General features: G+C 42.5%; 1 long non-coding RNA gene across 17 annotated transcripts in view; it reads right to left on the bottom strand.

The window, feature by feature from the left end:
• Nucleotides 1–3,069: 3,069 nt before the first annotated feature.
• The window catches only part of LOC121672863, an 84,148-nt gene continuing 64,161 nt past the window's right edge, over nt 3,070–23,056 (bottom strand). For 13 of the 17 annotated variants that reach the window (XR_006019032.1, XR_006019031.1, XR_006019033.1 and 10 more), the window contains 2 exons: nt 21,602–21,793; nt 10,976–11,304 (listed from right to left, as the gene is read on the bottom strand). This is a non-coding gene — a long non-coding RNA (uncharacterized LOC121672863). The other 4 variants (XR_006019040.1, XR_006019035.1, XR_006019041.1 and 1 more) reach the window with 4 other exon arrangements.

Genomic DNA, 23,056 nt, shown 5'->3' with positions numbered 1-23,056 from the left:
GGAAATTTCAAACTTGTGTAATCACAAAAACAATTTAAAAAAGCATTTCAGGACCCTTCTGTAAGAAACTTTCAATAACTTGTGTCACTACAGCTAAAAAAGGGTGACAGATGTGTTTGACCTGAGACCAGGACCAGGGTGTTGTGTGACACTGTAACTGTCCAGCTCCATATCCATGAGATCTGTGCAGGGCAGGCTGCAAGGAAAGACCCTGCAGAGCAAACACAGGACATTGGCCTTATCTCTGCATCACACACCACACACCACAATCACTTTGCCTTTCTTCCATGGCTCTCTATAAAGGTGAGAAACAGGAAAACTCTCCAATGAGTGAAAAAATTGCATTCCCCAAAAAGGAAAAGAAAGAAGAAAGACCTTGCTCCAAACCTGCTGCTTCATTCTGCTACAAAACTTCTTTATTTTCCCTATTTTGTTTTTTTCTTTTTTGAGAAAGAGAGAGAGAGAGAGAACAATTTAGTGTGGCAAATAAAAGCCCAGCTAATTTTTAAATCAGCATGTAGCCAACTCAGCCACCCAGTAGCTCTGTCCTTGGGCAATATTATTGAAGCACACACAATCTATACTAAAGCGATCAGCTTCCTTCAGGCCTGCCAAGGGGATGCGTTAGGCGAGCCCAAAATATGACAGAAGGAAATTTATGTGCAACTTTTACACATAATATCTCATTATGACTCTCCCCAATCTTTCAATTTTAAAAATAAACGGCCTTTGTAATGATTTTACCAGGAGCATGTTGGAAAGGAGATTGAAAAAGAGAAAGGAAAGTGGCTTTGGCCACAGTTATTTCTTTTGCTCTTCTTCTCTCGGGTTTTTCTTTAATTTTCTTGAAGATGTTTCCACTCAATTTAGGAAGAAATGGAATTTCCCCCTCCCTGCCATCACTCTTTTTCTCTTTTGTCCACGTTTTCAAAGAATGGAATAGCTGACATAATGAAGCCTATGTCAATAGCAAAGTCATTTTGACCAGTTGGTAAATAATGAAAGTTTCCACTTAACGTGCAAGCCAGCTCACCCAGGGGACGAGGGCTTGGTCCCCTCCCAGGCCAGCAAACTGTCATCCCTTGCATGGCACACACAGCTGAGAGCTCTGCCTTGCAGCAAGGAGAAACCAGAGTTCAGCTGAGCCCAGAGCCAGATGCTGCTTTGCCACAAAGAACATGCACTTTTGGACACTGGAGCGCTGATTGCACAACCATGTCAGCTGGTGCTTGCAGGATCAAGCCCAAAATGGAATGGAAAAAAGCTAGAAAAAATAAGTATGCACAAATAAGAGGGGGGAAAGCCCCAGTGATGATTGATCTGCCACACACAATTTCCAGAGCTGAGCTCCAGGACTGGGTTTGATAAAGAAAGGACAATTCTGGTACTTCTCCCCTGAGATGCCAATCCTTGCATGACTTTCTACTGTTTCATTGTGGGCACCAGCAGGAATGATGCTGCTCATACTCCACACACCACAGCTTGAGAACCCAGGGGAGGAACATATACCTGAAGTGAGAATCAGTTACAAGCATTTTCGGGAACTACCTCCTCCGAGTGGGGGCAAGGAAAACAAACAAAGCCAAACTCTCACAGCTTCTGCTGGTAGCAGAGTGGGATGTTCTCAGAGTGGGAAGCAGAATCACTGCCAATGTACACTGACTGGTGGAGAGAGTTCCCACTGTGGGCTGATGGGCAAGGGACCATTGTCAGGCAGAGAGAACTGGAGCAAATGTAAAAATATCCTGATCTGTACAAAAAAAGCTTTCACTGCTACACAGTACTGTACTGTGTTTCCTTTGCATCCCAAGTATCTTCTGAGGAGACAACAGTCCTTATGTCTGTTGCTCTCTAGTTCATCTCTTCTCCTTTCTGAAGGCCACGTGCTGGGACAGGGTCCTGCTTTTAACCATATTTTCTTCATTCATTCATACATGGCTGCTTAATTTTGTATATGACTGCACACTGCTTGGTTCTCACTTCTGATGCACTTGTGAGACCAGCAGTAAAGTTATTGGCACCAAAGATCTGTAAATATCTTCCAGAGGACTCATTATTCTCTTCATCAAACCCACACCCCTCTGGTGTGTCCAGCACAGCCCATCAACATCTGCCCTCATGGAGTCCATGGGTGATCCCTTCCCTCAGGTGGCTTTCAGCCACATCTTTGCTCTCAGGGATGAACTATGAATTATTTGTGTAATTCTGGACAAACCACAAGAAATATTGGGGCTGGGAACTGAAGTAAATAAGAAGAATGTGTATATATATATTTAGTAAATGGTCATGACAAAAATAACATCAGAAAACAGACAGTGGAAGGAAAGATACATATTTTGGCAAGAAAACTGTGTATTTTCATTGTATTTATGACATATTAGTTGTACATTTGAAGACATCATTCAGTTTAAGCAGGAAAATTTCACTTTGTTTACTCTTTTCAAGACACAAAAAGAGGTCAAAAGGCTGATCCTCAGTAGCTTATTCATGTTACCTAGAACAAAACAACTGGAGGTGAGAACTGAACAAGGATCTCCCCAGGGTGAATCTACAGACTAATTCAGCTCTTTTAACTATCCCACCAAAGCCTGGAAAAAAATGTAATTCATAGAAGGAGTCTTCAAACAGAGGGATGAAACTGAACATACTGAATTTAGAAATATTTAAGGCAATTTACCAGTTGATGGTGGTCAGCAGGGGTGGGCTGTTATAGTAGTTTCACTGCAATATTTGTTTTGTGAGGGAATAGCTGCATGAACTTTGGTACCATTAGTATTAGTGGCATAAAATGCCATCAGATTAATAGGATTTAGGAGAGAGTGGCAGAAAACCATCAGTCTGGGAGTTCCTGTGGGCATAATGCAGTCAATGAATTCTCTGGACCTCAGTTTTCCCCACTATCAAACAGGTACAGTCCATCAGGTTGGTGAGAACTCATTTTTTCTCAGATGCTGCTTTGAATTTGGCATCTGCCATGGACACGCAGTGTATGTGAAGAATGGAAGAATCATAGAATGGTTTGGGTTGGAAGGGACCTTAAAGATCTTTTCACTCCAATCCCCCCTGGCAGGGACACCTTCCACTAGACCAGGGTGCTCCAAGCTCCATCCAGCCTGGCCTTGACACCTCCAGGGATGGGGACCTCAGACTGAGCTCATTTTGAACACCCCTGGCACAGGCTGGACATGAAATATCTGGCAGTAAACAATCTGCACACTGAGCATCCAGAGGGGAATGCTGCAAGGCCACTGACTGCAGTAGAAATGTGGAATCATGGAGTGGTTTAAGCTGGAAAAGACCTTTAAGATCAGTGAGTCCACATGTTTGTGTTACACCATAATTGCTCAGCTTGTAAATCAAACAGCACAACAATTAGCATGTGGCTGTTCTGCACACACCTTAACATCCCCCACTCCACTGAATCCTTTATATGGAAAAATTTGCCTCTTACTTTAAACAGATTTAAAGCAAATTTGCCTCAGATCGTTCCACGCTTGCCACATCTCCAGGTGTTACCTGGCAACGCTACTGCTCTCACTGAGCAATCGGAGGCTAAAACCCTTGAAGTGAAGGCACCTTTGTTCCACCACTGGATTCTTTGGAAGTACAAGGCATTGGAAACATCCCAAAACCATTTTTCCATTTGTAGAATGAAGAATCTTTTCTACTGAGTTGTTATAACTGGATCCACCACTACAGAAGTTGGGCGTACCTTTGCCATATTTTCTACATGGGGTATGAACATATATTTCTTTTCAAAAACATTTATTTCCAAAAGAACAGACTGACTAGAAAGCTTAGGATTTAAGAACATTAAAAATGACAAGAGGCTGGGAATGAGGAGAGCAGAGTACACTGCAGTGGGGCTATTTCAGCCTCATGTGCTCCTCAGGAGACCTCCTGTCCCAAGCCAATGTCACATTTTGCTCCCAGCAGGGTGACCGCAGAGGAGAGGACCTGGTCTGGCCACTTGGTCACAGCTACCTAAGGCAGTCAAAAAGTTCAGTGACTGCCTGTGGTTTCAAATCCCAGAACCTGTAAAGCACAAATACAAGTTTCAAATGTGAGGCTGTGACCTCTCCACTCACCAATAAAACATGCCCAAAGTCATAATAAACAAAACATTACAATTCAGGGTGGCAAGGCATAAACCAGTCATATGTATTTTCTTTCTGGCCACTTAAGCAAATCTTAGCCTTTACCAAAAACTACCTCGGTGAACTAAGTTAGCAAAACAATCCTGATTACAACATAGGTTAAAAAAAATAAGTCAAATAAACTTAACCTAGAGTTTCTCATGGGATGTTTTATGTTCTTGTTGTTGCAGAGTGGAATATGGGCCAGGATAAACATGGAAGGGACACAAGTGTGATAATATAATGACACCTTTTACTAGCTCAAAGACGAAAAAAAGAATAACAGAACTCTAGATAAATCAAAGGCCTTTTTTCTTCACTTTCAAGATGCAGAAAGGAAAAACCACAGCTTGTATATTCCTGACAGTAATCATCTTGTCAGGAGCATGAACTCACGTTGTTCGTTTTTCACATCTCTGGATAGCCAGTGAGGGAGGGGGAAGGGGAGAAAAAGAGTGGCTTTGTAGGAATTGAAGGAACTGACATCTGGTTATACAAAGATACAAATTTCCAGGTCATACTTAACAGCATGAATAATAAACTGCAAAGAGTTGCTGGCTACTTTCAGAGTGACACTGTGGTAACCTTGTTAAGCTGTTTTCCCTGGGCTACCAATGGAGCCCCAGCCCATCGCAGCCAGGGCAGGAGCAGAGGCAGAATTTTAGGAAACACTTTTGCAGGAGATAAAGATGGGCACTCTTGTGTATCTGGGGCTTTTCACAGAGGGGACAAGATTCAGAGATGCTGGAAAGAAAAGAACTGAAACCAAACAAACCCAAAAAAACCCCAAACAAAACAAACAGCGCCCAAGAGGAGATAAACCCACGGATAAAAGAGATGTGTTGGCAGTCTGGGATCTGCTGGCTATTATCAGAGCTGGTGCAGTGAATTAATGATTTCTTTTCCATCCTCTTACATCTTTTTCAGCCCCTGCCATCATTTGTTATAGCATCCTTACTTTGTTACTCAGATTGACAAAAGGGGAATAAACTTTATCCTGCAGGTGTTTTCAGGAGAAAAGGTCTTTTCCCCAGGAACTGGATACTAGATTTAGTGAGTAATAGCTATTCTTCCCAACAGTTCAAGGCACTGTAGTAGCAGGCGCTTTTTGCCTGGGTATTTCAGATATGCCCACCTATGTCCTAAACAATACTGGTCTCCTGTGAACATATATTTTTCAATGTAGGAAGTATTTTAGAGCAGTAGGCTAGAAAGTCTATTAAAGGATCTATCACTTCCGTTGGCTTTAAAGGATTACGTTTTGACATCTTTGGTGCAGACAGACCAAGAAGCTTAAAATGTATTTACACACAAGCACCAGATTAAATCCATTTTACCCTTTCTAAGTAGATCTCAAACTTCCTTAGCAATAATGGCATTTTTTTTCAATTGACTAAAAAATAAAAAAAGGGATTAATAGGATTTAGGATGACTGGAAAGAAGAAGCAATCTCTAAAGGAAATTTCTGGATACAGGCAAGGCAGATGGAAAGAGGGGGTTTTCCTAACACTTTGCTTCTTGTTAATACCCTTCTACCTTCATTTAGTGCAAAACTACAAATCACTTATTTCCCTCAATGTTAGTGTACAGATATAAAATACAGTTATTATTACATATGTTTGTGGTTGCAGACATGCAAAGAGGGGAAGCATGAGGAATGCAGGGAGATATTTAGGAGGCAGCCAAAGAAAGGCTGAAAGGAGCAGGAGAGAAATAATCAACTAATCAGCTCTATCAGGATGGGTTCAGCAAGTGTTTGAGAGGGGCAGGGAGAGAGACTGGTCCCATGCAGGGACTGCAGCAGCTGACAGAGAAGCCACAAGCCCTGGTTTAGGCTGCAGCACTGGCTTTTGACCCCGTGTCTCTGCTAAGCAGCATTTCATGGAACAAGACGTTGCATTTTAAATTTTTTGCTCCAACAGCATTACTCTGAAACACAGAGGCACAGTAGAAGAAGGAGAACAAAAATCTTTATTTATACCTGGAGCAGTTTCTGTGTTTTCCACAGAGGAAGGAACCTCTGGACAAAGTGGAAGGGCTGGGAATGTCCCCACGGCGCAGCCCTGGGAATGTGTACGACCGCACTGCAACCCAGCCGCAGACGGGCTCGGGCTCAGCCGCCCTGCCGAGCTCCAGCGCTCCAGGAAAAACCTTGATGAATTTTAAAAACGGCTGGAGAGAACATGTTCCACCTCCACAGATTGCCTGGAAGCCTGGACTGTAGCACAGGAGTTACCCCATTTCCAAGGACCGCAGGGAGGATAATTTTGCTGATGCTGGGCGTGCCCTGGCTGATTCAGTGGTACCCAGACAGTACCAGGGAGAGTGCCTGGAGATTGGGAGATAGTGGCCACAGTGAGCTGTTACCTGCAAGCACTGCAGAGAGAAACAGAGTGTTGGCCCTCAGCTCACTCCCACCCAGTTGCTGCTCTAGCTCTGTAAAAACAACTAGGAGGGGGAACCAAATGGCAAAAATGCATGCCTTATATCCCTTAAAATTGCTTTTCTGCATTTATCCTGGTCTCTGGCCAACCAAACTATTATTTGCTGCAGTAGTAAAATGAATAAATATTAAATCTCTTTAGGGTTATTTTTATGGATTATACAGATTTTAGTTAACAATTACTCTGTCACTAAGGCTAACATGATTTAGATGTTCTCTTTTGTGGAAGGTTCAACAGATGCAAAAGAAAGAGAAATATATGAGTGATCTGTAGCATTATTTATTGTAACAGCTTTGGGTCATTCCACAGGTCACATATTTGCTTTATTGGATTAGCAGTGAACACATGTGTGCATCACACACACAGAGCAAATTCTTGTCTCTTTTGGTCTGGCTTTTTGGCTAGGTGGCAAGAAAACACCATTTCTCCTTTACCATAGTGCAACACTGACAGAAAGCTTTACCCCAGCACCTGCCAGCCTCACCCCAAATCTCTGCCCAGCCCTCCTTCAGCCATGCACAGGTGTCCCCTTCTTGTCCCACCATGGTGCCATTAACCTGAGCCACTCTTTCAGCCTCCCCTCCAAGCCATTCATGCCATGTGGAGTGGGCAACTTGCTACAAGTCACAATCCTGGTTTTGTGAAAATCAAAGAAAAATCTCCCATTTCTGGAAGGAGCAGCTGCCCTAAATCTCCGTCACCGGTGCAACTCTTTAAGAGCACAGTAATTCTCCACCAAATTGAATCTTCCCTGACAATTGGCAGCACATCAGAGACAATTCACAGGCATATTTTTTCCCCTTTCCTAACAGGAAATAGGGCTTGTGTTACATTTACAGTGACCTGGAGCTCCGGGGGCAGACTAATATCTCACCTAAACAAACAGACAGTATTTCTTCCCCGATACAGGCAGATGGGCTGAAAGGGAAAGCTGACTTGGCTGTGGCCTTCCCAGCTCCCAGCAGCAGTGTGGGAGGCACCAACAACATGCAAACCTGTGAACACCAACACAGGGATCCCCGACACAGTGCAGGATAATGGCTCTGAAAGTTTGGAGCTGTAGGTCAGCTTTTGCACTTGGTCTTTGTTATTTTTTTTATGAAATGACCATTGTATCATCTCCTGTGGGCCTCAGGGGCCTGATGGTGTGAACTGGGGGGTTCATTGCTCAATCCATGGTAAGGCAGAGAGGACCCAAACAGCCCCCTCTGCTAAACCTCTCTACCTCCTTGCAGTCTGCAGCATTTCCCCAGGAGGTTCCCACTTGCCTTTGTGGGGACAGGGAGATAATTCTGGGCTTTATTTGTGGTGGATTTGAAAAAGCAAACTCCAAACTGTGTGAAGAGACTCTGGGGGAAAGTAACTTACAACAGATGTCATGATTGTTCAATGTCTGACTGACAAGAGAGCCCTCAGAAATAATAAACGCCTACATGTGCTTGCAAGACAAATAGTATTCAGATACTATTTTTCTTGGATTTCCCTGCCCTGATATACTACTGTCTGCTTTGCCCTGAAGCGAGAGCCTGTTCATCCCTTGTAAAAATCAGAGAAACAAACCCAAACTGATGGGGAAATCTCCCGATTGCAAAACTCCACACCATAAGTGCATCACACCAAGCATGCACACAAAAAGCAGAAGTGAAAAGAAGTTTCAAACCCATTAACTCCAAATGCCAAAGGCAGCAGAAAATCCTGCATGTTTCAACAGCTCACCTATCCCAGAAATGAGATTCACCTCTCTGCTGCCCAAAACCCCACTCAGCTTAACAGGAGCTGCTGTTCTGGAATAAACAGGCTTTGCTTCAGATCCTCAGCTTCCGCCAGTGTGCACAGGATCAGGCCTCACGAAGTTCCCATGCCTTTAGATAACCAAGGAAAGCACAGTTTAGAGCTGAAGGCAACATGTCTCCCATATCTCAAATATTTTTTGCTTTCCAAAATACGATGAAGAGCTAAAAACTCTGCAGCTCCTCCCCTGCAGATCCATCCCCTGTGGAATGAGGGTGTCACAGCAAGGCGGAGGAACTCCCCAATAGTTCCGGGAGAGCACCCATGTGAAGGAGTCTCTGTGCAACACCTTCCTGGGCCTTGACCCATCCCACAGGATTCCTGTCTGAATCCAGTATAGGAAAAAATGCACTTCAGGCTGCTGAGAGCCAGACAAAGTCTGCCTTTCTAGACAAAACCAGAATAGTGGCAGGAGGAGTGAAATCTGAAGTGGGATAAATGTCTGTAGCAGAAAATATTCTCTCAGGGAGCAGCAGAGAGACGGTGTCAGGCGAAGGAGCGATGCTGCTGGAATGACTGGCTTTGGGCTGTTGTGTTGGCTTTTCAGTGAAACCACAAGTCTGTTCATGTCAGGCACAGGCCTTTCTCTCCCTGGTTATTTCCAGGAATCGGCCATCGGCAGTTGACAATTAGAAGAGCAGCGTGAGAGCTGTGGCTGGCCAGTCTCCACAGGTCTGAGGTTCTTGGTTCACTCTTTTTTGCAAGAGAAACAGCTGTTGACCTTCGGTTTTCTGTGTCACTCATGGCCACGGCGTTGGATGGAGATATTTTAGGATGACCATGTCTGTTTACACCAACAGTTACAACATAACCCCTGCAAATCTCACTGTTAGGTGGACAAGCAATGTGCTAGCCAGCCATCACTCCTACTTGCGTGGATACTCTCTAATCATCCCCTTCTCCACTTCTGCTAGGCCAGGGCTGAATTTGGGAAAGCAACTGAATTTTAACTCCCTGAATCTATTTTGGGGCCCCCAAAACCTCCTGCTGAAGCTCCGTGAAACCCTATGCCAGCCTCAAACGAGTGAGAATTTTCTGTGACTGCATCCTGTGGTTTCAGCTGGTTTTGCAATTAAGTTTGTGTCCTAGTTTCGTTCTGAATTTCAGCTGATGCCATGCTCAACTCAGATAAATCAGAACCTTAAAATGAAACTCGACCCTGAGCCTCTTCTCTGAACTGTTGCCCTAAACTTTTTTTTTGTTGTTACTCTCTTGCCCACCCCACTTCCAGTCAGGTCAAACTCTCCCCTAGTCACTCCTCTTTCCTTTACGGCACAAGGTGTCTCTCAGGGCGTTTGGAGGTGGCTACTGGGCCTTTCCTTCCCAATGCACATTAATCAGTGGCGTTGCTTTCAGTCTTCATGCACTGCTGGAAACACAAATGCAAGCAGCTCTGTTCTCCATGGATGATCATGTGCTGATGGGGTTTGAATGCTGGGCCCAGTATCCCCCAGAAACCCATCTGGTGTGCACACATTGGCAACTGCAGCCTGTGCATCAGGAGAGCTCAGCTGACATGACAGTGTTTGTGCAGCCTGAAAAGCACTTTCTTGTCTTGTTAATAGTCCAGAGCATGAAAAAGTAGAAAAGATAAACAAGCATTAAAATGAAGAAGAGTGGTCAAGTGGCTCACATCTTTCAAAGGCTCAAGGGCTTCATGCCTTTCCAGGAGCCTGAGGTTGAGAAGCTGAAATCTGGGATTTAATCTAAAGCTGAGAAATGGGAGGTCAGGGGGAGCAGGCCACTTGTATGCACCGAAGGTTTGGAGATGCAGTTGTGTGTGCTTTTGGTTTTGCAATCGAACGTGTTGCCTCCATCTGTGTAAACAAGGAGCAGAGAAAGTTAACATTACAGCGAAAATACAGGAGAGGGAAAGAGGGCTGAGCAGGTTTTGGCTGCACAGCAAAGAAACTCAATGGGATTTCAGCTTCAACTCAGTCATGTCCTCTTTCCAATACAAATGATGAAAAAAGGGGCAACTGCCCAACAAAAGGGGGAAAGGGGAAAGACCTTTTGAGGACTGTACCAGCCAGGCCAGCAACATGACCTGTGAGAACTCAGTTTGATTTTTATCTGGTGGGAAGTGTGCCCGGGACTCTAAATAATGCTGTGTTGTGTGGAATGTTACACAGAGTCCCAGCTAGATGGGGTCCTGAGTCGACACAGCTGGAGGGAAAACGCTGCAGGAGTCCCATGCAAATAAATAAACAGATATAAAAAATTCAGCGCCGTTTGGATATTTATAGAGGTTTTGTTATTAGGTACATGAAAATAATGCCCAGCAGCCAATAAAGTCCTTAGCTGTGCTACCTTTGTGTAACTAGTGATCTTTTAAGTATTACCTCTGTATAAATGCATACATTTTTTCTCAGCCTTATCCTGATCTGCCTTGCCCTGCCCAATATTCCCCAGCATTCCCTTTGTTCCCCAGAACTTTTTTAGAGGTTCTCTCACCTATACTTTCAGGTGCATCTTATCTGCCAGACAGGACACTGAATTTGTTCATTTTGCTAAAAAGCTCCCGCCAAAAAAAAGCATTTGCCTAAAGCTTGTCATGTATTAATTAAAAACTCTGCCTAAATAGGTAATCAGAAGTGTCACACAAAGAGTTAATAAATTTTTAATAAAGCAATTTTTAAAAGTCAGATCATCGAATCCTGTGAAATCTGTGAGTATCTCAGGATGTGGCTAGATTGCAGAGAAAAGGTGCCCCACTGCAAGGTTTGCATGCCAGGCACTGTGGTGCACATCCCTGTTGGATTCACTGCAGATCCTTTCTGGCCTGTGTTTCCTTAAGCAAAACTTGGTTTGAGGGAGTCAGGGGGAGCTCTGCTCCAGCAGCAACTTCCACTCAGGAGCTGCAGGGGCCGGGGCTCACATCTCACCCAGGGCTACTGGATCTGCTGCAGGCTGCCACGATGGAGTTTGGCCAACTGGAATAAAAGTAAAATATCATTCCACAGTATTTTTTTAAATCCGTATAAAGGAAATATTAATGATGGATAAACAGAAAATGTATTCAGTGACTAGAATAGAAAGATTGAAAAAACTTTAGGAGCTCTTACAAGCAGCTGGCATTGGCTCAGGCTGTGTATTCATCGAGATACGAGAAATCTTTGACAACAGAAAAGAAATCAAGTTGTGGAAAAGCTGGTAAGTTTCCTTTTCTTAGCTTTGAGTGTGGGCCTATATATGGTTTAATTTTTTTTTAAGCTATCAGATAATGACAGATGCACAAAGCTTTCCCTGTGACCCTCTCCCTCTCACATACACCCCCCAAGTCAGATCCAAACCGGATAGTGTGGGCAGAAAAATGGGAAGCAGATAGCATCTGGAGCTGTAAAACTAAACACAAAAGAAAGGAAGAAGAAAAATCACACACCAAGTGTTCAAGTAAGTGTCTCCTTCCCTCTTCCACCTTTTTTTTTGTTTGTTTTTTGGTAACTTGATGGAAATTCAAATCTCAAAGCAGACCTTTGGGACGGAGAGCCAGGGCAGGAGAGGAGGAAGGAGATAACCAGCACTTTCCTAAGACCAAGTCTGCTGCCTTTTCACACAGGTAATTTGTTGAGAGGAGCTGGGCAATGTCTTCTCTGGGCAAACCTGCACTCCCTAAAATAAAGAGGAACACCTGATACCATCCATGGACTTTGATTCCACACTTAAGCGAGGTTCTTTACTATTCAATATCAACAGCACTTATTATTTTTCTGCTTCAAAATTGCTGGGCAGTGAGTCACAGAGTGAAAAAGAAAGTGATGTGATTTCTATGACTCATCTTGTACAGGCAGTAATACAAAAGGTGTAAACAATGTATTATTGCTGTCATTCCTGTTGGCATCTTATTAAGAGCATTATGGAATCCATTGGATTCCTCTATCACATCCCAGTACATCTTTGTGTGTAGAACATACATAAATTATGAAAGTACTTGAAACCAACTTAAGGTCTTTTTTCTCTTATCTTTTTTTACGTGTATCAAACAAACAAACAAACAAACAAAAAAAACAAACAAAAAACCCAAAGCAGATTCAATGAAAACTCAGAAAAAACTCAGAAAACATTTGAAAAATCAGAAGTCAAAATGAGATTAAATATTTCACGCCACACAAATACACGAGATTTTTCCTGCCAGCCTAACTACGTGAGGAACCAGCCCTGTGCTCTACCCTTTTTATCCCTCTTAGCTGTGTAAACTACTTAAAACTGGAGGGCACATGTCACTTACACTGACATGCAAATCATTACTGCTTTGTCTGCCAGGAAATTTGTGTAAACCAATGCTGAGTTCAGGTTCATTATATTGACATTTTTACCAACAAGTAAATTGAAAGGTTACATTGTTGACATACCAGATGTTATGCAAACTGCTTTTCAACCCATGGTTTTCATACATCTCTATAAATAAATAAATTAGACACTTACAAATGGTGTGTGAATCAATATATGGTAAATCACCAATTTATATACACATAGCAAAAACTACTGTGTGTAAACCCCATATTTCACACAATGTCAAAACCCCCTTTTCCACCCAGTACTTTTCATTTTCCTGAAAATAGCTGTCATCTATGTAAATGTTTTCCCTCAAGACCAACTGTTCTTCATGGTAAGAACAGTACACGGAAACCTGGGTGCCTGAATTAGCACATGGTGTTATCAATGGGAGTTAAAAATCCAAGTGAGAGTTAGGCTACAACACAGCTTTAAGGATTTGAGTTTATGTAGTGAACAGAGTAGATTTGCATGTGATAATTTCAGGAACACTCCTTTTTTTAATATGGATTTGCTCCAGTTTGGATTTAGCCTCGGGATATTTTGACCCCCTCCTTCTGCATTTTTTTCTCCCTTGACTCAAATAACAAAAATGACCAAAATGCTATTTGTCCAATGAGATACTCATGTGAGACTGTTCTCCCTTCTTGGTGATGCAAATGACCTTGGAAATCCAGCCTCTATGAAGTACATGAGGCTCAGAACAAAACCACAAGGGTTTATACTGTGATTTTAAAATGGTGCCTCACTCCCTCGGTTTCAGGACTAAAACCAAGAGGGCCTGACCCCAGCTTAGCTTACAGAGGACTTCAGGTACCTCAAGCTCCACTACTCCAGCAGAGAAAATGGTGTTTGGTCCTTGTTTTGTCTCCTACTGAGATCATTATTTCTCTAGAAGTCCCCTGCAGTACCTGTGATTTCTTGCCATGCCCAGTTTCCAATGTATGAATTTATCGTGGTGTAAATCAGGGCAAAACAGACTGATATCCTAAATCTCCAGCTGCAGAGAAACAAGTTTTATTGGAATGATGGTGCTGCCTTCTGCTAGTTGCCTCATCTCCTGATCAGAGCAATGTCATAACAAATCAGCTTTTCTGTAGGACCTTATATACATTCAACATACAGACAGAGAATGGTCTCAATACACTTCAAAAGACTCCTCCAAGCTGGAAGAAGCCTTGATCAATGCAGACCCTTCTCAACCAGCTGTGACACAGGACTGTATCTTTCCCACTTTATAATTCTTTGCTGAGTGCTCATACTGAAATTGTTTCATAACCACATGAATTTGGAGTTTTCATTTCGCCCTTGGAAGAAATGTAGAGCCTGGCACACTGACAAGTATAACAGTGTGTAAAAGCACAATTAACTTATGCTCCCACCCCATTTTTTTACATTTCTAAGGAAGCCCTGCGATTTCAGAGTGATTGTTTTCACTTCAGAGCCAGCAGCACACGCTCACTTCATCAGCAGTGCCGTGCAAAGCCAGCACGTTCGGCCACCGGCACGAGCCCCTGGCCCAGCGCTGGGCGAGAGAGCTCACAGCACATCCTGCTCCTTCCCCCAGCAACAGGCGTCCCTAACCAGGGAAATGGTAATTAGAAAGGCCACGTGGAGTTAAATACGGTGATAACACACTTAGGCACCATAATCCCTAGTTTTTTTCTTAGTACAACCAACTTTTTCATTTCAAAATGTGGATTTGTCTATACATAAACAAATAGCACCTTAGAGACTAAAGATCAAACAAAGTTTTTCAGTATGTTTAAGTCAGGTTATGCCCACGGATGCTGAAGCTATCTGCTTGCCAAGTATTTTGAGATCTTGAATTCTCAACTCATGTTGATGAAACAGACAGCTAAAAAGAAAATGGTTTCAGTCACTCCATGTTAAGATCCCAACACTACAAATGTTCATGAACTTTGGTATTTACCTGCTTTCCAAAGACAGCTTGGGAGAGCAGAGTAATTGTAAATATTTGCAGAATATGGCCCCTTTTTTCTGACAATGACAAGCCCTGTGACTGAGACAGAGCAGCGTGTGAAAGTGGAGCTTATTAAGGCAAGAAACTTTCTAATTAGTTTGAGGCTGTTGAATGAGCAAGGCTGAAGATCCCTGTGCTGAACATGGGTGCTGTATCAAACCACTGCTTTGAATTTGGTTCCCTGATGACTTCAGCTTGCTGCCACTTGTTTCCCCAAGGTCTCAATGACACTATGTAGAGCATCTCACTAGCATTTCATCTTCTTCCTGATGAGTGTAGACTCCAAAAACTCTTTGTTGATCTCCCAATACATCTTAGTATTTGCCTATTTTCCTTTTAGTCATGGTGGTAGGGACCTGTCTTTGGCAGCTACATGTAGATATCTCACTAGTAGGTGGTGTTAACACAGATCAGAGAAGCTTTCAGATTTAACCACCCTCATATTTGCCTCAATAATCTCAAGCCAAAAAAAAACCCCAAACCAAACCTCCAAAGTTCATCTGTCTTAAATTCTCTTAGAGTTTGCTTTAGATATGCACCAGACTTGTCTCTTCTAAGGGAAAATACTTTAAAACCACTATCAAGCTGACTGTCACTTCAGAACCACCATCCCTTGGATCATGAATGGCGTGAGGCTCCAGCCAGGTCTCCCGTTTCCAGCAGCATTCGATAGCACTGCACATGCTTTGCCTTTAGCACCAATCCCATACAGACATTCTGCCAGACACAATCATCTCTAGCTAGCCTGGCAACTTGCAAACTCTCCCAGGCACATGGTCTGGAGAGCCTGGCTGTTACAAGAGGAACGTGCAGCTGCAGAGCAATGGATAAAATTGCACCTAAAAGCAGAACAAAACACCACCAGGCCCGAGCCTTTGCTAGCTCTCTTTCACAAGCCTGTGCCCAGATCTGTGCAGGGTTGTAAAAACTCCATTTAAATACATGGATAAATCAATAAAAGTATTCTGCCACTCCCAAAAGTTGCAAGGGTCACAAATTAAGAGCAAAACACACATATATTCACGGGAAAGGCAAAGAGGACTGGGTAGTTTTATACTGTGATGCTTTGCTCTGTGGATTCTGACTATTTTTTAAAAACGGATTGTTCATTTTTAATGGAGATCTAATGAAACACCCTTAAGCCCTCCGGTGGTTTGCATCTATGGTTAGCAAGCCAAATACCAGCATGTTTTGTTTCACAAGTAGCATTAGAGATAAGAGAGGGTAAGATCGTGCCCTGGTTTTACTAGGCTGTAAGAGGCACTTAGGGGCCATACAGTCTCCTGCTTGGCTGCCTAAAGCCCACTCTGGTCATTAAATAATGTGAAAGGCTTATAATACCAGCTGGTGACTAATCTATTCCCTTTGTACAAATGTTTTACATTTGTCACTATAACCACTGCAGAGAGACAGCTCTGCTCTCCTGAAGGCTGAATCTTGCCCAGAATTCTTTTTATTTACTCAAAACTGCACCCTTACAAGTCACCACTTGCCAAATATTATCACATCACGATGAGAGCTTACAATCTGTAGTAGGTATAATCAAAAGATTGTAGTCACAGGATCTTTATGATATCAAGGTAACATAAAACATTCAGCAGCAAGAAGGAGTGGGAAAGGTGTTAAAGAAACTCTTTCTTTAAACTACTTGAAACCACACATTCCAACAGAAGTTCTCCTCAGTCTGCAAATGGAAAAGAACCCCTCAGTTTTGTGTGCAGTGAAAAAAATAATAAAAACAAACCAGTAGAGCACTGGGAGTAGAGATGCACCACAGACGCACCACAGCTAAAGTTCTCTATTGTTCAAGTCACAACTGAGGTCTGTCAGACACTGACTCTGCTTTCCAGACACATGGGTTCATTTTGTCCCATATTTCATGGTTTTAACAGATCACATATGAATTGCACATGAGAAGCACATGCATCAAACATGTCTCTCTGTTGGTTCAGTGCCTCTTCCCTCTTATTAAAGAAATAATATTGCATTCTTGGACATCCCAGGACATCCATGGGTCATCCTAGGTGAATGGCAAATTATTTCACTGAATGACTTCTCCAAATGAGTTTGTGACTTACACAGTGAGGTACAGCCCAACAGTGAGTGTGAACCTGGACTTGACCCTGATATCCTGGAGAAGGACCAGCAGCCTTCATGTTCTAAAGAAATTTTAATTGCTCACCTTCCACTCTATGTGGTCGTTTATATCTTTTCTACTGGCCTACTTCCAAGTAAAGGTCCAACTATTAACCTTGCTTCCAGCACTTTAACTGCACTTCTCGGGAATATCAGCCACACACTGTCCCATCTAATTCAGAGAATACAGATTCCCTTTTTCCTCAGACCCTTTGTCTTCCTGGCAGCAGTATGGACACTTTCATATTATAACCCCTTAAAAAGTTAAAATTTCCAAGTAACAGATGATGACGCTTTTCTTCTACTTGTGAAGGTCAGCTTAGGACCAAAGAATAGTACAGCCCTTGTCTTGAGTGAAGCCATGTCCTGTCTTTGCTAGTATCTTAGTATATTCAGGAAGGGAGGAGAGACAAGATTGATGCCTAGAGCTGCTCGAAGTGTTAAAGCAAAGATTTCACCAAAATCTCATTTCTCATCAACCAAAATGTTACTCAGCTCAGTGTAAGTTGCTGCAAAATCTAGATGTTTAAAATACCCCTCTCAAACTATAAAACATTTAACTGTTTAGTTTTCAAGTTTTCAGAAGGAAATATCTTCATTTTTCATTAATAGTTTTAAACACTGATTTTTTTTTTTTAATTTCAAGCTTAAATAAAATTGAATTAACAAAACCAATTAAATGAACAAAAATTAAATTCAATTTCCCATTTAACCCCGGAAGGTACTGACAGCTTTTCAGTTCACACACTTTTTAAAGACAGATTGTTTTGAATGCACTCAAAATTTTCTTCACAAAAAAGTTTTCTGCTTGTTTTCAGAACTGTCAGAACATAAAAAAACATGGCTGCACCAGTAAGTTCCATGACTGTGAAGGACACAGGCTCATGTATCCTCCAACAGCTGTATTCCATCTACTTCTCCTACTGCAGCTTTAGTTTCCTATTGGTTTGGCAACCCCGAAGGTCCAGAATATCTGTGGACAACATTAGGCACGAGAACATAGGTAGAATTTAGTCTGCCTGAAAACAGCAGTGAGTTCATGGACATTTTCCATCTCCTGCTGGTCTTCCGGGAATGGTGCCACTCTAACCTACCTCTTCCTCCTACCTCTGTGCAGGACTCTGTTCCAATGGTACACTTGGGCTCTGCAAATGCATAAATGTGCCACAGTGGTGCCAAGGAAGAAGCCAGGACTGGCATCAGGTGAAGGGAAGGAGAATCTTGCCAAGGGAAAAGAAACCTAGAAGTGATGAGTCCATTCTCAGAAAGAGAGCGCTGAGATGAGGTGGGATGGGATGCTCTGGTGACAAAAGGAGATGTGACTCACAGGAAAGTCACATGAAATATAAACGTGTTGCCCAATGCTCCCTGCTGTGTCCGGGGATGGCTAATTTCTCACAGAGGTATTACCAGGAGGAAACTCTGCTGGCTGTGTGTGGTCACCTCTTCCCTGAAATCCAGAATTAGAGACTGAAAGAGGAACTGAACAAGATTCTGTGAAATCTGTCCTTTTTCCCAAACCTTTCCTAATGTTGCACTCTTTGCATCAAGCTCAGCTATGGAGCTCTCTTTTGTGACTTACACTCAATATCTATTATCATCATCAATTGGTCCCAAATCGAGAACTCCTCTGGAATAAATCTGTTGGAAAAATAAATGCCAAATCACATTCTGTCCAAGAAGCTTAATATCTAAATGTAGGACAAGAGAGAGACAGAGACAAACAAACAAGAAATAAAAGAGATCTAAAAGAGAACAACTGTGATAAGCAGGAGTCCCAGCACATCGTGTTCCCTGGCATTGCCAGCTCCCTTTGTAGGCATCATGGCAGGGGAAAACTTTATTCTCTTGGTCCAAAAATAACATATATTTTAAAAGTCTTGTTATAAATCTGGTTTGATCAGACATGGGATCTCTGGAATGAGAATAAACACAGGCTATCTTACCAGACAAATAACTCATTGGATGTTTATCTTTGAGCTGTTTTTCCCAAACAGTTTTATAATCTACACACACACATATTTAATTGTATGCTTTACATGAAATGGCATTCATGCTGTGCCTTAGCCTCATCATGAAAATACATTTTCTGGATAATTGAGACATTTTTATAAAAAAAAGATTTTGTGACTTGTAGTGGACCTGATCTTGTAGCAGTTTCTGGCTTATGAGGTTATGGGGATCAGGCCTGTGCTGCACCTCCTGTGTTATGAAGCAAAGACCTTTCTCATATTAAAATAGGTTGAATTAAAGAAGTCAACAAAGAACCATAAATGACGCCATCAAAAATTATTTCTAAGATAATTCAGCCCAAACTAAAGTTGGTGGAAATACTCCAAATAACATCAGTAGAGGCAAGTCCTAAATATAGCACAGAAAATTTTATAAAACAGAAGTGTTGGCGTGTTTTATTTACACAGCAGAACTATAATTTTTAAATTCTTTGAGATATTCATATGCAAGGTCCAGTCAAAGTGAAGGCTCTGTCTCTACCTGAATCACTCCTAGAACTCGATGTGACTTGGTCTGTTCCCATACATAGGAAGCACTGATACTCCAGACACAGGGGAAGAGGTAAATTTAATCTATTCAGTGCCTTTCTCATCCAAGGCAAGAGTGGAATTACAGGGGAGGAAATGAGGCGAGCCTCAGCTCAGCTTGCTGGCAAGAGCATCTCAGGCTGTGTGGGGTAGGAGACGGGAAAGCAAAGAGGCCTCCTGAGGTTAAACAGCCACCAACAAATTACTGACCTCCCTCAAACTGGAGGAAGCAGGGAAGAGAGGGATTTGAAGGGAGACTGAAATTCCTGCTCAAATTAGCAAAAGGATGATGCAGTTTAGATGTTACCTTTTCCACTGGGCAATACCTGCGGGCACAACACACAGCACCCTCAGGCACAGGGTGGAATTGCTGGGGCTGTCCTGTGCAGGGCCAGGACCTGCACATTGATGATCCTTGTGTATCCCTTCCAACTCAGGGTATCTTATGATTCTATAATTTATGATAACACAGTGCAGAGAAATCCAAAGACATCTCAAATTTTTTAACTTAGGTCTGCAGATAGATATAGATCTAAAAACCTTCACCTGGCACTGCAGTGAGCAGAGGCTATTTTCAAAAAGTACAGTGGCTCCCACCCACAATGGAACCTCCAGCACCAAAACCTTTATTGGAGATTTTAGTTTAATTCTCCATAACCTGTAGCTCAGGACACTAAACCATTTTCCTCTATGTAACCTATCCAAACCTGGCTCTGAATAGCAGTGAATTAAAGTGTTTACCATCAAATAATAAGAGTTTGGTGGCGGAAATAAGCTGCCAGTAGCATTGATGAGGCCTCAATCAGGCAGAATTTAGCAGGGCTACCAGCGTTGCCCAAGGCAGGCTGGAAAAAGGACTGTCTGACCACTGCTTCCCTGGGGACCTCCAGGGAAATGAGATGTATCTCATGAGCTTCTCAATCAGCAGAAATTGGAAGAAAAACAAATAAAACAGTTGGTGGTCTCAACTGTGTTTCTTGTGGGCAGTCACCCATGTTGCAAAAACTTTGCTTGTGATGGGCACTAATTGCTCTCCCTTGTGAGAGATCTTAGTCAAGAAGTCAGAAGTGAAATTAGAACAGAGAGTAAAGGTCAGGGTGACAAAAGCATTTAGGTGCCTTGCCCCAAACAAGGAGCTTGAACATCCAGCAGAACCAATGGGAAGGCTGGTCCCTACGTAGGAAAAGGGACCTGGACTCACCTGATCCACATTTAATCAAATTTAGGTAATCACTAAGTTGCTGTTTCAAGGTTTTCTACAAAGGAGGAAGAAAGGCATCTCCAAAATCAGATCAGAGCTTCTATGGGACACACAGCTTCCCTGAAGGTGCCCATTTCAAACATCAATAGAAAGAAAGATCAGCCCTAAAACCTCAGGAAACTGCCCAATCTGAGGTGTCCTGAACCTTGGCCTGTGTATCTACACCACTCTGCAGACCAGCCCTGATTGTAGGATCTCTCTCACCTCATCCTACTGCCTAAAATACAAGTGTTGAGTTTAAGCTGGTCTTCCTCATGCTCCCTGTTGGGAACCACTTCTCCATTGACCTAGATGGACCTTCCACCAAAATTTGAGGCTTTGAGCTTCTTCAAACTGAACTTGGTGTTTGCTCTCCTCTGCATGGTCTGTGAATGAACCTCAGAGCTGTTCCCAGGTTGGAGAGGAAGACCTTGAATTTTGGACTTGAGATCTTGATTTCTGAATCATCAGTGAGTTATCAGAAGGTGCCAGACTGAGAGAGGTACACAACCTCTCTGCCATGAAACTCATGGAGAAGTGTACAAAGCAGTGTGAAAAAGCAGTTCTGAAACCGCACATTTTCAAAGAAACCAGATGAAACAGGCAGTGATTCTCAAACCCAAATGTTAGTTCTCTAATCAGAAAGCAGGTCACTGTGTGTTTCTCATGAAGAATATATTTGTGGTAAACCATATAGATGCAGTTTCTAAATCAAATAGAGTATTTTCATTTCTAGTGAGCTCAGTACATACATATGTCTTTTTCAGTTAAAAAAGTGTTTTTAATTGCATATCTAATCTTATTTTCAATAATTAACATATAACTTTGCTTATAGAATTGAGATTTTTAGAAAAAAAATTGTAGGAAATACAATTTCTTCATGTTTATCCTCTGAGGCCCATATGTATTTAAGAACAGATCCTAGATATTCTTCTCATTACAGAGATATCCTCAAAACTTAATTTTAAGGAGTTCCCAATCAGAATCTTGATCTTGAGGGATCATGGGGAGCTGGCAGAAGGTTCTCATGAAAGACACTGTGAAATGGTACATACCTGATGGCAAGAAAGGGATATTTGGTGTGATGTGGACAAGCCCTTTGAGTCATCGCTGCAGCTTTTCCCCTCTGAATGTGAGGCATAATCCTAGGTTTTATTCTTCTGTGTGTCCCCTGCAGGAATAATGTAGAGTGGCAAATCTCCAGGCAAGCAAATTAAAAATTGGGCTACGTCACACAATGTCAGAGGCTACAAAGAAACAGAAAACAGAATCAAATTAAATATTAACAGTCAGATTAGATATGACAAAACTGGTAATAGGGAATTTTATTGAAATCAGTTTAATATTTCTAAGAAGATATCTCGTTGGTATCTGGTGGGGATGATTTTCTAATGTGATATTTCAATGCTCAGAAATGCCAAATGTTTAAAAAGTCACCGATGGTGGTGTTTCAGTGGAAAATGTTGACATTTTTTCACTTGAACATCACTGATTCTTGGGGAATATTTTATTCTACAAGAGCTTTCCAAGACTTAGCCAAGTCTACATACTACCCTCGAAAGGAGAGTAGAAGGGGAAGGGAGACATTCTTAGAAGAGCAAACAGGGTTTAGGATAACAGGAGCGACTTGATGCTGAGTGGGAAGGTGAGTTTGTGCAGTAACTGCTCTGATCTGAAATGTAATGTCCAACCCCATCTCCTTTTTAACTTCAGCTCAGAGCGAGTGTCAGATCCCAATGTAAACTTTCCCATCTGTGTTATTCTATTTACTGAAAGGGAAAGGGATTAGTATGTGTACTTGTCACATCTTTTGACCTGTTGCACACTGAGACCCAAGGTAATGTTAAAGCAAACAGCATTCTTCTCCCTCTGCCAGGATAAGCAGGGCACAGGGGTGGCGTTTTGTGAGAAGAAAAGAAAGCCAGACCACGTAAAACAAAGTATGTACCCTGTGCAAAAATAAATCTTGGACGTTGAAGATTTCCAAAGGGTATACCTTAAACGGGGTGAGAGAGAGAGAGAGAGAGAAAATATTTGAGAGGAAAGTTCCCTTCCCTGCCAAGCACCAGATGGAGGGCCTTCCCACGGAAATAGCTGCAGAAGACAGATCGCTGACAGAAACCTCTGCCAAGAGAAGGGGGTCCCACTCACTGTGCTGGTAAAAGCTCAGTGGAAGAGAACAGAATCCTCTGCCTAAAACTCGTGCTCCAGAGCAGGGGGGTTGGAGAGTGGCACAGCACCCTTTAACAGCGTGGCCCACCCCGCAAAGGAGCACAGGTTTTGGAAGGATTATATGCTTTGGGGCTTCGTTCCTTCTTTTCATACAGATCCTGGTTTTGCCCTCACTGTGAGTTTGTAGAGCACATGTGCACACACACACAGATGTGCCTAATGGCAACAATAATCTGCTTTGCCTCTCCCTTCCTCTGCATTTTATTTCCACAAGGCCTTTGCCATGATTGGGACAAGATGAAGTGTTGGATGCTGACACTGATAGAGAATCCATTTGG

The sequence above is a fragment of the Corvus kubaryi genome, unplaced genomic scaffold (genome assembly GCF_017639235.1).
Source record: "Corvus kubaryi isolate FWS band 111438036 unplaced genomic scaffold, C.kubaryi_AGA036_p1.0 65017, whole genome shotgun sequence".
NCBI classification, from domain to species: Eukaryota; Metazoa; Chordata; class Aves; order Passeriformes; family Corvidae; genus Corvus; species Corvus kubaryi.
Note: the sequence above shows the minus strand (reverse complement) of the source record. Positions and strands in the feature narration are given on the sequence as shown.